This window comes from Hibiscus syriacus, unplaced genomic scaffold (genome assembly GCF_006381635.1).
Source record: "Hibiscus syriacus cultivar Baekdansim isolate YM2019G1 unplaced genomic scaffold, ASM638163v2 tig00112383_pilon, whole genome shotgun sequence".
NCBI classification, from domain to species: Eukaryota; Viridiplantae; Streptophyta; class Magnoliopsida; order Malvales; family Malvaceae; genus Hibiscus; species Hibiscus syriacus.
The window spans coordinates 378,297-393,978 of record NW_024063319.1 but is presented as its reverse complement, the minus strand read 5'-3'; positions in this window follow the sequence as shown (position 1 = coordinate 393,978).

Sequence of the window (15,682 nt, the reverse complement as noted above, 5' to 3'; positions counted from 1 at the left end):
AAAAATTGTAATAAGTTAACCGTAAGTTAATATATAACCGAATCGTTAATAACGTTTAACCGTTCACGGTTAACCTTTTTATAATGATTAGATTACGGTTAACAAAATTTAATAACTGTTATAACAGTTAACAGATCGTTTAAGCTAAACGGCACGGTTAACTGACTATGAATACCCTTAATCGTAAAGATATTTTTCATTATTTTATTATTTTTAAATAAAATAATAAAATAGAATTATTTGAAATTTGAATACAAAATTAAATGATATGTATATAAACTTTCATCATTCCACCTACAATATTTTGCTAATTTAAATTTTCTCAAACATATTTTATATAAATAAATAATTTAATTTATAATAATACTAATAATAATAATAATAATTTTTTAAATAATTTTTTAAATAATTTCAAATTATATTACTTTAGAAATAGAACTTTTCAATAAATTTTATTAATTAAAAAACTATTATTCACTAGTAAATATAATACAATACTAGTAATAAATTGTCAGTTTTCAATTTAACGTATCTTCAAATTTAAAGTCTCGTTACTTCCTTGTTTATTTGGGTAGAAAAATATATTTTTTTCTACCGAATTTTTCTACCGCGATAACCTATATCAGTAATTAATAATAATCGGTAGAAATAATAATTTTTTGATCTTTTTTGCCGATTTTTATTATTTAAAATAATACCAAAACCGATAATGTTTTTTTTTAGCCGTATATTATGGTATCGCACTGTAGAGCTTCCCTGTTTATTTTGTCTCAATTTGGAATTTCAATGAAGTGTGTTCAGTATATATTCTAAAGATTTTCAACGATTACTAACATATGTTGGTTCAAATAGTAAGCAACTTGATATCACTTAAATAAGTCTCAAGTTCGAATTTTTGTGTAAGTATAAAATCCCTAGTAAACTCATCCACCAAAACTAAGTGTGTGACCCGAGCCAGTTTGTATTAGTCAAGGCGAAGCCTTGGGAACCGGAGAGAGGACAAAAACAAGATTCTCAGTCATTTGACAACGAATACTTAAATATCCTTACTAATATCATGCTTGATTTCGAAATTCCCAAGAAAACAATTATCACTTCAACAAGAAATTGCACAACATCGTCATGGAAACATGTTTATGATAGAAAACCTAAGATGCATTGTTGTGTTAGAACGATCACGTTATGCCATAAGTGGTCCATCTTACGCATTATAGGTGTGAACAATTTCCCACTTCATCACTTATATGGAAATCAATTTTAGATAATGTATCTGTAGAGGAGTAAACCAAATAGTTTTTGACTACTTAATTTCACAAATGGAAATCGGATAAAAGGATTGGGATATCATAAGATAGATAATGATTACAAAAAGAATTTCGTTAAATTATCTAATGTGATTAGAATAATATGTTATGTAAATTATTTAAAATGTAATGGTGCTAGTGGGAGTCCTAATGATTGATTATTTTGCGTCTACGATAATTTTTAAAGGTTAATATAAAAATAAGTATATTTTATTAAATAAAAATAAGTATCTAAATTATACTTAAAATTAATTTTTAATATCTAATTTTTTTCTTTTAAATATACGTGCTTAATGTTTTTTCCGATATATTCTTAAGTGCCTACCCTTAAAAAAACTCGTTAACTGCCATGTGTCACGTTCAGTTTTTTTAAAATATTTTTTAAAATAAAAATATAAACGTGACATGTGTTACTTAATTAATTTTTTTAATGGTAGATACTTAATAATGTAACGGAGAAAACATTAAATACATATCTTTAAGGGAAAAAATTTAGATACTACAAATCAATTTTAAATATAATTTAAAGACTTATTTTTTAATTAAGCCATTTCAAAACACACTCACTGACAGTGGCGAATACTAAAAGCCCCTATAGAGACTAAGTGCATCCATATTATTTTGAAAAAATGGTTAAATTTAGTTTAATGTGTTAAGGAAAAGGAAAAAAATTAAAATTTTTATACACCCATTATTTTTTAAAAATTAAAATTAAAATTTTAGATCTAATTCTTAAATTTTTTAATTTACCACTGATTACTGAATTCTTTCTAGAAATAAGAAAGTTGTAAGAACGGGAAATATAACTCATTTACATATTGTGTCCTGTGTGCTATAATTTTATCATATTTAATAAATTGTAAAATGGTCGAATTAATTATTTATAGACAATAACATATACAAAAAAAAATATTTGGCGGACTAATATAAACATCATAAAAAAACTTTTCCGACACAATATATATATATATATATATATATATATATATTTTAAAATATAATAATTATATATATTTAGAATGAATTTTAAAAAATATATCAACTATCTAATATAATTTTTAACATAGTTTATATATTTTAATTTAAATTATACTCTAAATTTTACATTTTTTAGGATATGGGATGAGTCGTGGTCTAGGTAGACTCGTACCTAGATATGCCCCTATTCATAGGGGCACAATCATAGTTAAACTATGAGAGATAAGTTATTTAACAAATAGGTCTTTAAAATTTAATAAAACATAAAATTTAAAAGAGTTATGATTTAATTTCATTAATTTTAAAATTTAAGAATCTTATAGAGTAATTAAACCAAAACAATTAAAAATCAAGACATAATTTCAGTATAAAACTAAAAGAGTCCTGGAAAAAATAATCAGACTAACACATTTTGAGAGAAATAGAAGTTTAATTGTAATAATTTCAAAAATACTAATGATCCAAAAACAATTAAACCATTAAAATTGTGGACACAATTACTCCTCTCACCTAGAATGTAGGTTCGCCCCTAATTAGTTACAATAATAATCACATATAATTTTATTATCTCAGAAGCTAATATGTCCTCAAATAATTTGTATATAAAACAAATGGTATACACATACTGCCGTAACTATTTTTCGGGTGGGCCGAAATCGAGTTTATACTTGAATTAATGTTTGTTGGAGCCGCCACCGATCATTTTAAAATAGGTTGATCGAACACCTTAACTTACCATTTATCTGATCTGCGTTTTATCAGAAATTAATCGGATTCAGTAGTCGATTACGATCAAAGAAGGATTAGCACCCTTGCACTGCTCTTTCAGTACCAATTTGATTTCCCGACTGTCTTAATTGCGAAAATTAAAAGTTAAATTAAAATTTAAAAGTTCGATCTGAATTGCTTACCTTTGACCAATTCAAAATTACCTAAAAAAGTAAATTAATGTTAGAATAAAAAAATGGCTAAATTAAAAATATAAAGAGAAATAGATAAAATAAAGATAAGTTTAAAATATAAATATTAAAGAGGATTATACTGAAATAAATCAAAATTTATGGGTCAAATTGACACTAAAGGTGAACTGTAGGAAGAAATAGAAAGGTTAGGTTACCAAATTGCAAAATATAAAAAATATATAAATAGGTGTTAAATTTAAATAATTCAAAATTAAAGGGTGAAATTACAACAGGTGACCAAAACAAACTATTCATCAAACCTTCAGTGACTGTGAAAATAATTAAAGTGTTTAGTAATTGCACATCAATCCCCCTATAAATAGCCTTTAAATCCCCATTTTCATCAATTTTCAACATTTTCCTAAAAACCAAACCCCTCAAAATCCTCTCAATCTTTCTTCACCAACTTAACCGGACTATGGCCGGCCACCCTCCTCGTTGAGACACCAACTTAACCCGAAATCGACCCCTAAATACCCAGAAAACGCCTCTATTGGCGTATATCTAAGAAAAGACTTTCGGGTTTACCTTTTTTCGGCGAAGTCTTTTCACTTTCTCGGCGACCGTTCTCCTTCCGAAGCTAGACCGATGATAACCTTGAAATTTTTCATGATTGGTTTTTAACTATGCGAATGCCTTTTACTTGACTTGCTCCCTTTTTTTCTTTGTTGTGCGATACCTTTGTTATATATTGCTTGGTTGCTCTCTGTGTCTTGATTTTTCTCCGTCGTATATATAGCCCCTCCGACGGGGTTGTTTCCGACTATAGTGGGATGATGCAGTCCTGATATGTTGGGGATTTTGCACGTTTGCACTTCGTATCGGGGAAATATTTTCCCTTTTTCTTCTATTTCACTCCAGAAAATTTGATTGGTTTGTGGCCTTGCTGATGCGGGACTTTCACGAGTTGTTGATTGGTGGTCTAGTATATTTTCGGCCGTTGGATCAAAAGGATCCAATGGCCCTGGTTGTGCGGTGTTGGTGCTAAACATTAGAACCCTAATCTGCTAGGTTAGGCTATTAGGTTTCCTTTGCTGGGCTCCCACCAGGTTTGCTTGCTGGGTCAAGTTAGCAGGCCCGGTTGGGCTTCATTGTTGGACATGATCTTTGGATTTAATTTTGACCTGGACCTAAAGAATAAAATGAAAAATAATATTAATAATAATATAATATAATATAATATAATATAATAAATATAAAATATTAAATAATATTGTAAATAATATATAATATAATATGTACACTATATATTTATTTAAAAACTATATAACATATATTATATTTTCAAAAACTATATAATATGTTTTCAAAAATTATATATATTATATATGTTTTTTAAAAAAGCTATTTCTAAAAGTCATATATATTATATGTTTTTAAAACTATAAAAAAATTATATATTTTCAAAAACCATATATTATATACATTTTTGGAAATTATTTTATATATATTATATACTATATAATAATATAAATACTGTAATAAAAACCCTTGATGTCCCGGACGAAAATGGGTGTCTACAACTACCCCTCTATATCCATTATTGTCTAACGAAAATAGGGAAAAGACAAAAACACACAATTTTTCATTCGGTACAAATGGATTTTGAAAGCAAGCTTATTCATGTGAGTGTCGTCGGTCTCTGAGTTTGAAATCCGACTAAATGTTGTAGTTGACTCTTTTAACGAATATCCTCCGTCGTGGAGTTGAAATTCGACCTAGAGGTTAATTCGACATTGAATGGTTCTTGAGTTTGCTCAAAATTTTCATCGATTTTGGGCCTTTTTCTAGTCCAATATCCTTCATCGTGAAGTTGAAATCAAGTTCAAAATCTTAACTGAAAAGTGGCTTCTTGTTGCTAAATCGTAGTCAACCTTGGTATTCTTCTTAGCTTAACGACATTGGTTTGAAACTCAACCTAAAAGTACTTCCTCGCTGCTAATATGCTATTGATACGCCCTCGAGCTGAATGGAATCGAACTCAAAAATTTTCGTTGACATCCAACTTTTCTCAACTTAAGTTATGCTATAAATTAGGCTGAGAGATAGTTCATTATCGCTAAATCGTAGTCAACCTAGGTCTTCTTATTGGCTTAAAGACCTTAGTTTAAATTTCAACCGAAAAGTAGTTCCTCACTGCTACCACGCGGTTGTTATGCTCTTGAGTTGAATGGAATCGAACTCGAACGTTTTCATTGACATATAGCCCTTCTTGCCTTGAGTTATGCTGTGAATTATTCCTCTAGTGAAGGATGACTCCCCTTCGCGGGTCTAAGCTGGTCATAATTCTTTATATGCATCATATTCACGAGAAAGTCAGGTGAGATGACTCCCTTTCACGGTTTAAGTTGATATTGATTCTTTGGGTGACTCCACTTCGTGATAAAGCCAAGTGGTATATTCTTCAGGTGGTTCCCCTTCGCGGGTCTGAACTAGGTGAAATGATCTTTGAATGACTCCCCATTCATGGAAAAGCCATGTGAGATATTTTTCCAGTGACTCCTCTTTGCGAGAAAGCCAAGTGAGGTATTCTGTCGGCCAGATATCATCCGTCGTGGAATTGAAATCTAGCTTGAAAACTTTAACTGGAAACTAACCACTCGCCGTTGAGTTAAACTGGATCATAGTGGCTTTTGAATTAACTCTTGAACTTAACATCCTCCATCGTGGAGTTGAAGTTGATTCCAAGGCATGTAGATCTTTCTATAGGTTGAGTTTACTGAGATGCATATCCTAATTGCTGAGTTAAGCTAAGTCTTCATTAATTTTTGAAGGCGCTTTTGAATCGAGTATCATTCATCGTGATGTTGAAACTTGACTATAAAGTTGCAAAAAAAAGTAATGTATGGAGAAAATGATAAATGTGATGCTCTTAAGTATGTCTAAGATGTATGCAAAATGAATTAGTTCTTGTTTTATTTCTTGGACGAAGTCTCATTCTTTGTCTACTAATCTCATCCTTGAAGTCAATCTTTCTATAGCGTTGACGGCTTCATGATGATTATAAGATCTTTATACATTTGATATACTCCTTTCATGCTCTTTTTTGGCCTTGGTTTAGCCGAGAGGGTAAGGCTCTCTTTCGTTTTGATTGATCATCATCGTAGTTGATGCATCCATATTCAATGAAAGGTCTCTTTGAGTGAAAATCTCTATAGTCAAGAATACCTCCTCCAATGTCTATAAAATTATTCTTATTGTCATGGAAAAGGATTGGAGAACAAGAATGCATGTTGTCTTAAAATTATATCAAGCACCCTCAGTATTTCTTGTGAGTTCTCAGATTCTTGTACTCGCAAATTACTTTGAATTTCTTGTATGGAAATCTTGGCATCAAAGCTTATCTCTACTCTAAACATATTTGATTTATAAGCGTCTCTCTCTCATCCTTTCACGATCATTTGGGCTATCATTACCATCAGTGCTTTCATTCCCGTGTTTTCTCTTGGATATGGCATCCTCAAGTACAACAGTAAACTCATGCTTCAAAAGAGACCTGATAGTGAACAAATTTCTCGTCATCACAAGATAAACCCTTTCTATCCAACTCATTTTTGTAGGTATCTTACACCTTACTGGATGACCATCTTCATAGTAAAGAGAGACATTGTGCTGGATGAAGCAACCATCTCTATTGCTCATACTTACTTTGAAATGATTGGTTAAAATAATTATATTTTGCCCCTTTGATCTAGTATAACATTTGGCCATGGATTGTAACATTACCTTCTTCTTCACAATGTCAAGCTCTGTTTTGATAAGAACCACGTCAGGAGGCACGGGTAATGGAATGAGAAGAGATTGGAAACCTGGAAATGCCCCACATCGTTTCAGGTCATTCAACTGATTATTCGAGAAAATATGTCTTGTCTAAGATATATCTCCCTTTTTTAAAAGGTTTGGTATAAAAATGATGTCAGAGAAATTGAAGCAAAATATCAATTCACTGAATATCAAATAAATGAATTACACAAGCTGGTTTAAAAAATTATAGCCCTTTGTCAAGTGTCAAGATCGATGGGTGATATGGGAAGGCAATGCAATTTGGTTTTGATTTTCGTGATTTTTAAATAGGATGTGAACAAAATAACGCAACCGATGTACTCCATTGCAAGGCCCTTTATAGAGCATTTCTATTTCAGTTATCAGGAATCTTCCATTTGTTCAAGTTTCGCATATTTCTTAAGCATATATAGCTAAAAAATATCGATCTAAAAACAAAACCCCTGAGTGCTTTTGTGTAGTCAACTATAACAGATGTTTCCTGACTCCATTAGTCCACATTTCATCGAAATTTAATCTCAAATCACAGGCTTTACCGTCTTTCTTTAAACTATGCTTTGTTAAACTTAATGTCCTTGCTTTAGATTTTGCTGGGGGATTCATCTCGACACATAGAGACTAGTGTCATGATCTAAATATAATCGTATTCATAAAGTTAGGGAAATTAACATTGCTCATTACTTTAGTGGAATAACCTTAATTAAAGTATTCAAGTGTCAGAAAGTCTTCGACTTGACAAATTCAAATGAAACTCACTTCATAAAGTTCGGACATTACAACCATAGTTCCTTCAGATATTACCTCTGAAGATTAACAACCTATTACTTTCAGAGAGTGCCCCCAATATTGTTAAAATTATCATTCATTAATATCACATTAATTCTTTGATTTTGATATTTTCTAGGTTTGTCAGGAAGAATCTGTAATAGGCTGAGTGTCGATGAAAATAAAAATGTTTCATCTGTAGAGCTTAATTCCTAAGCAACTGATATAATCCAAATTTGTCTATTCCACCATTCCATTTGTGAAAATTGTATATCGTCATAGAACGCCCTTAACATACATGCAAGCTAACCGATCTTGTAATGTCATGCATTAGAGATGCCCCATCTTGTCTACTTCCATACTTGTACGCGTGAGAAAACATTTTTCTTTTTCGGGTAAAAGATATGGATCTTGTTTTTTTAAAAGGAATTTCATCTCGTCATATGTCAAAGGGCTATAACCTCATTTCTCAAAATATGCATTTCATTATACTTGATATTCACTAAATTTCAAACAATTCTCTATTACTCAAAGAAATGTCATTATTTTTTAAAAAAAGTTCAGTCATATAAAAGACAAATTCAAACAATACATTATTTCATAGGAAACACAACTCTGTGATAATAGTGATGATCTCCTCTTGTCTCGTCCCAAGATGCCCCATTACTCGATTGTGGCATTTACTTTTTAGATGCATCTCCAGTTGCACAAACATCCATTTCTAGAGTGTCATTTCTTTCTTCGTAAAATTCTAGCTTTTTTCTGTTCATTATTAGTTGGATCAAGTCTCTAAATTCGACATATTCTTGTACATCATGTCCGTCCTCATTGTGATAACAACAATGACTGCCACCTTTGCAATCTAATATACTAGGATGCGATTCAAGAAACCCCACATTTATCATTTACTTCCATAACCAAGCCAGAGGTAACTTCACTTTAGAAACACTGGTTTTGACCTTCTTACCCTTCTCATCGGTGATTGCATTTACCTTATTTTCTTGGTGATTAGGCAGAGGGTTATGTGCAACGTTTGATGATTCTGAACTGTTGAAATGAATCTAGTTCCTGTTGTTCATTCTTTGGACATACCTCTTAAAGGTGAGTCAGTGTTCAATAGCTTACCCTGGGACACTGCCATGATATTCACAATGTATATTTTCATCATACCACCTGGGGTATGTGGGCTTCAGAGGTTCCTATGGATATGGTGACATCATATGTATGTCAAAAAGCTATTGATAAAGCTCCTTATATGTCATGGGAATATGATCAAAATGATCATTTTCTTTTTCTCTCATTGGTTCCCTCGAATCTTGTCTAGAAGTACATGATGGTACAACTATAGTTGGCTTTGATTCAGAGATCATAACATTTTTTCTGGTGTTAAAAGCATTGATGTTGTTGATCTCTCATTCTCTCTTCTTCATGGGAGGTCTTCTACTTGATTCACATCTTTCTATCTTTCTTTGCTTAATGGACATTTCCACCATCTCTCCGCCATCACCAAATCAGAAAAATTCCCAGATGTAATTGTAACTAGATGCCCAAAGAAAGGAGTCTTCAGTGTATGTACGAAGAGCTTCATTGTTTCTTTTTCATCCAAATGTGGATGAACCTGCATAGCTAATTCCCTCTCTCGCTATACATAATGTCTGAAATTTTTGTTATTCTTTTTCTCCATATTTTGTAGTATAACACGATCTGGTCTCATTTCATTTACGTGTTTGTATTGTTCCAAGAATGATTTGGCAAGATCTTTCCATGTCCTGATGTGAGAATAGTTCAGTTGATTATACCACCAGATGGTTGAACCTTCCAGACTCTCCTGGAAATAATGATTTAGGAGTTGGTCATTCCCGACATATCCTGTCACTTTTCGACATAACATGGTAATGTGAGCTGAGGGGAAACTATTCCCATCGAAGTTCTCGAAATCCTGGAATTTAAACTTAGGAGGAAGAATCAAATCTGAGACCAAACTTAGTTTTAGAGCGTCAAATCCATAATAATTATACTCCCCTCTAACTATCTTCATTTGATCTTCCAACTGCTTGATAGTTTCCTCCATTTTCTTTGCTTTGTCTTCCTCATCAAAATTCAGAAGGCGATAATCATCCGGGTTATTCTTAGGGTTGGTTACAGAGGCTTGTGCTTTTGAAGCAGATGAAGCTTGAGCTTTTGTAGAAGATGAAGCTTGTACTTTTACAGCAGATGATTCCCCTTGAAGTCTTAGTTAGATTCTAGGTTCCAACTGTGGAATATGTAGTACAATCACCCCTTCGGATGCTCCTGTCCCAGGGGAACTCATTTGATTTAGGCCATACAACTTTGCAACGATCTGATCAGCCAATGACTCTTAGTTCCTAGTGATAGAATCTAAGGTATTTTGATTATTCTGACTCATTTTCTCCTCAAGCTCTTTTTACAATTTTATTATATTTTTCTTAAGCTGAGTGATCTTAGCTTCCATCTTCTTCTTCTTTTAACGAGTATTGTGAGGATAAGGTGTGTCCAGTGCTTCATGAGGTGTGTCCAGTGTTTGTTCATTTTTTCGATGAGACATTTTATGTTAGTTAATTTGAATGTAAAGAAATGAAAAATGCAAAAAAATATGTAAAAAATGCACAATGCATGAAATTTCTAAGACATTGATCTAAAATGCGTATATTATTATAAATAGTCTTAATTGGGACAAAAGTGTTACTTCTAAGAGACCAAAAAACAATTCAAAGGTACATTCTAGCTAGATCTTCTAGACTCCGAACGGCTTCTAATAAGTTGAAAAGTCTTATTGCTTCTTTTGTCACTGGCTGAATACCTTGTCGAACCACCACGGCTTCTCTTACCAAACCATGCAAGTGGCGTGTTGCTTTCTGTACCTGTTCTAGGAAGTCCTGAATGACTGCATCTCTAGTTTTTACCCTTTATTGAGCCTGTTCCCAATGGCAACGCCATTGTAGTCCTCCATCAAAAAGGAATTATTTGGACCTCATTTGCCTATTATTGAACTTATACACGATGACATCCAATTCAACTATAATTTTCCATCATGTTCCTGTTGCTTTTGAAGGGATCTTTCCAAATCAGTTACCTTGGTCTTCAACCGCTTGTTTTGGTGTTGACTTTCTGATAACTGTCTTTGGGAAGTCTTTAACCTGTCATCTTGTCTTTCAAATTTCCTTTTCAGGTTGCTGAATTTGTCTTTCCAATACTCAAAAGATCTTTTCAATCTTGCATTTTTCTTTACCTGCCCTTGATACGCTTTTCTCAAACCTTTCAACTCAAAACATACTTTCTTCTGTTCTTTTTCTAATATGTTTGCTCAGTATTTTTTAGTATCGTTATCTAGCTTCCATTGGATTTTTTCAGCTTCTATCTCCCTCAGTCTTTGTTCCAGTTCCTTTTTTTCAACTTCAAATTGTTAATTTGCTACCTCCAGCTCAGAGGGTACTGGTTTAAGATGTTCTTCAATAGTCCGAGTTTCTTCATGATATGGTGTGGGAACAATGTCATTCTTCCTTAGTTTCCTCCATTCCATATAGTATGGAGTAAGCATGTTTTTAGTAGTCACGACATCTGTATGGAATATCTTCTTCCAAGACTCGACTATATCTTTCACCTTCTTCTTGTAATTATTCTCATGATATGCGAATTCATATATATCGTGTGTAACTGGGAAAAACTAACGTGCCTCATACTACCAAAGTGCTAAAAGCAGTGAATAAACCGAAGTGTTAAAAGTCAATATAAGTTAGCCAAGGGCTCTCCATACGATGTCTTTGTCTTGGAGGTGCATGAACACCTTCACCCACATTTCCTTTGGAACATCTTCTCTCTATTTTTGTGTAAGAAATTCTTCCAAGGGTGAATATATCGTACTGAACCGTCGATAAGAAATCCCATCAGTTTTCAAAAAATGAATATGGATCCAAACTTGGAGTAGTTGTGTGCATCCTATAAAACGTCATCCACTAGTCTTCTACAATGGTTTAGTGAGTGAAAAGTTTCAGCTAGGATTGCTGGTGCAGGATTCACTCGCTTTGGCAGTTGTTCGAACAATTACAACATAATTGCCTTAATATATGCCAAAGATTTTGGGAAGATAACCAAGCCATAAATACCGAGTACAAAATGATTAATCACCTTCCATTCGTCAAGATGATTCTTTATTAAGTGCTTGATGTGAGTCCAAGCAATTCCTTCCCATTTGCCTTTGTATTGAATTTGGTCAGTTACCCACTTTTCGTCAACCCCTGTAACCTTTGTCAACCCATTCTATAAAGACTGACTTTTGATATATTTGATGACGACTCGGTACACTATGATTCCTTCGCAATGTAACAAAGTAGTATACTCCTCAATTATGGGCACCATGTCTTCTTGGTTGAAGGTGAAGCAGCTATACCTCAGATTATAAAATTGCACCAGGGCTTAAATTAAAGGTTCGTCTATCTTGACATGGAATAGGTGTGCGATATCACCGTATTGCTTGTAAAACTTCTATTTTTTGTCAGTTTTCCAACTATCCCAAATGTTCTACAACTCTTTGGTATCATTCTGTTTGAGGCTGATGGAAGCGTAGCCAGCCAGATCTGACACATAATTGTCTTGTATATTGTCCCCTTTTTTCTTCTGAGTCCTTTCTGACCATAGTGACCTCTTGCATTATAACCCTTTTGTCCATTAATGCCAACTATTCAGGTTTAAAGGAATACTTTTGTAGATCAATACCTCTTTAAATGATGCAAGTGATAAAGATGAAAATAAAACAAAAATGAAAGGAAACAAGTTAGTAAAATAGTAATAATAATTAAAATAAAATAAAAATTCCTACCCCATATACTTTTATTCCTACCCGGACATGATCCCACATGTAATTTTTTAGCAAATCCTAACCGCATATATTTTTAATTCACATGCTTTGAATAGAAAATAAAGCATGAAATAAATCAAAACATCCTAGGTTTTGAAATAGAGTTTTAGGGTGGGCTCTAATTCCTTGCAGCATCTCGGTTTGGTTCTAAAAGTGGTACTCGAGTTCTTCTTGTTGGTGCCCCTTTGGGCCTACCAGACCCTCAGTCCTAAGATCATCACAGGCTCTTTTGGACTGAGTTAAACTCGAGAGCATATATTTCCTTATGTCTGTACGGAGAATAAATTCATACGAAGACATAAGGTACATGAATCTCGAAGGTTACTTGCTAGGCATATATGAGGAATAAATTCCCACGAATGTTTCACTTTCACCCTACTTAAAAAGGGTTTGGAGCTCAAGAATAGAGCCTGAGATGAATGATTTTTGAAAAACAACTGAAATAATTGAAAAACATCAGTACAATTATTTATTCAAAAAATAATATTCAAAGATAAATAACAAGGATCAAAAGGACAAATTATAATTCATACTTACAATTTTAGCCTAATAAGACAACCAAAAATCAATTTTGGCCTAACTCTCTTACCTATTCCCAGTGGAGTCGCCAAGATGTCGTAACTGTCTTTCGGGTGGGCTCGGAATCAGGTTTCGACTTGAATTAATGTGTATTGGAGCAACCACTGATCATTTTAAATTAGGTTGATAGGACACCTTAACTTACCATTTATCTGATCTTTATTTTACTAGAAATTAATCAGATTCGAGAGTTCATTACGGTCAAGGAAGGATTAGCACCCTTGCATTGCCCTTTCGGCACCTATTTGATTTCCCTGTTATCTTAATTGCAAAAATTAAAAGTTAAATTAAAATTAAAAGTTTGATATGAATTTCTTACCTTTGACCAATTTAAAATTGCCTAAAAAAGTAAATTAATGTTAGAATAAAAAATGGCTAAATTAAAAATATAAAGAGAAATAGATAAAATAATGATAAGTTCAAAATATAAATATTAGAGAGGATTAAACTGAAATAAATCAAAATTTTTGGGGTCAATTTGACATTAAAGGTGAACTCCATGAAGAAATAGAAAGTTTAGGGTACCAAATTGCAAAATATAAAAAATATAAATAGGGGTTAAATTGAAATAATTCAAAACTCAAGGGTGGAATTACAACAGCTAACAAAAATGAACTTCGCATCAAACCTTCAAGGACTACGAAAATAATTAAAGTATTTATGGGGTATAAAACATCTATTTGTTGTCAATCGGTTACGATTTCATTGGGTTTTTGTCGTTGGGGAAGGGAAAGTCGGGTAGAGCTTCTTCGACGGTAAGGTGGTGGTTGGCATGGGTTTAGGGGGTTAAAATGAAGGTGTTAAAAGTTTTGGGGCTATTTTGAAATTTATGTTCTTTCTTTTAAAACAATATACATAATTTTATTTTTTAAAATTTATATAAAATTTAAAAATTATCATATTGTGACATGTGTCACTTAACGGAGGAATTTAATGTCGTTGACGGCTCGATCACCTAAAATGGTAATGTTTGCAACATTAGACACCAGAAAGTGCCAAAAAATATCATAGTCACCTATTCAGCACGAAATGTATAGTTTGGGCACTTATTTGGTAATTAAGCTAATTAAAAATTAGGGTTTTAAGATCTTGGCATATCAAACGTCTAAAATAGTAACGTTGAAAAAACTAGACACAATATTAATATAAAATATATAACTTAGGTATCTAAAATGTATAAGTTGTACAATTTAGGCATTTATTTTTTTAATTAATACATTAATGAGATATTATAATGCTCAATAATCGACTTTTCACTAGATCAATAATTGCATACATAATAATATCATTATGGAACAAAAAAAAAAAGAACAAGACGAATTCTTGTTTACCTCATGCACTGTGTGGGGCAATGGTGTAATTAGGGATGTAAAATCAGGTAATCGTTCGAGTTTCAGACCAATCTTGTTAGGTCAGGCCAAAGCAAATACATACGTATCAAGTCAATTTGATGGTTTGACTCGAATCAGGTAGGGTTTGGGTCAAATCAATTTGGGTCATTTTCAGGTTGATTTTACCATCAGATTCAGTTTGTGCTAAGATCGGTTTAATTTTAGTTCGAATTAATGTCAGTTCAGGTCAAAACAGTTCAAGTCTGAATCAGTTAAATTCCAGGTTAATTCAGGTTCAGATAGACTTCAGGTCAGATCTTGTTCAGATTGGATCACATCATTGACAGATAAAATTTAGGTTGGATCTTACCGGGTACGGATTGACTTCAGGATGGGTAATTTTTGGGTTAATTATTTTTTGTCTTTCATGAATGATGAATTGTAATTTTTAATTGTATATGATTTGAAGTAAATTACGAAAAAAGTAAATAACTATGACCCAATTTTAATGAAATTATAATTTTAAGGACTAAATTGAACAAACAAGAAATTATAAACAAAAATTTAAATAAATTAAATAACAAACATGTATTAGGGACTAAATCGAAATATAAATAAGTATGGGACAATTTCATATATAAATATAATTTTAAGAACAAATTTGAAGTAAATTACAAAATATATAAATAAGTATGAGCTAATTCCATATGCAAATATAATTTTAAGGTCTAAATTGAACAAATTAATATTTAAATAAATTACACAACACATAGGGACCAAATTCAAATAATTGTAAAATATGAAACTAATGTTAATATAAAAATGGATTGAATTGCATTCATATTAAAAGTTGAGGAAAAAATTAAAAATATTAAATATATATATATATATATATTATAGTATATATAATATAAGTATACATTATAGTTTTATATATGTGTATATATATATATGTGTGTGTGTGTGTGTGTATAATATATATAACTATATATTATACTTATATATGTATGTATAATATATATAACTATATATTATACTTATAAGATATACATTGCACTTATATATATAAGTACATATATATACATGTATAATATACATATACAT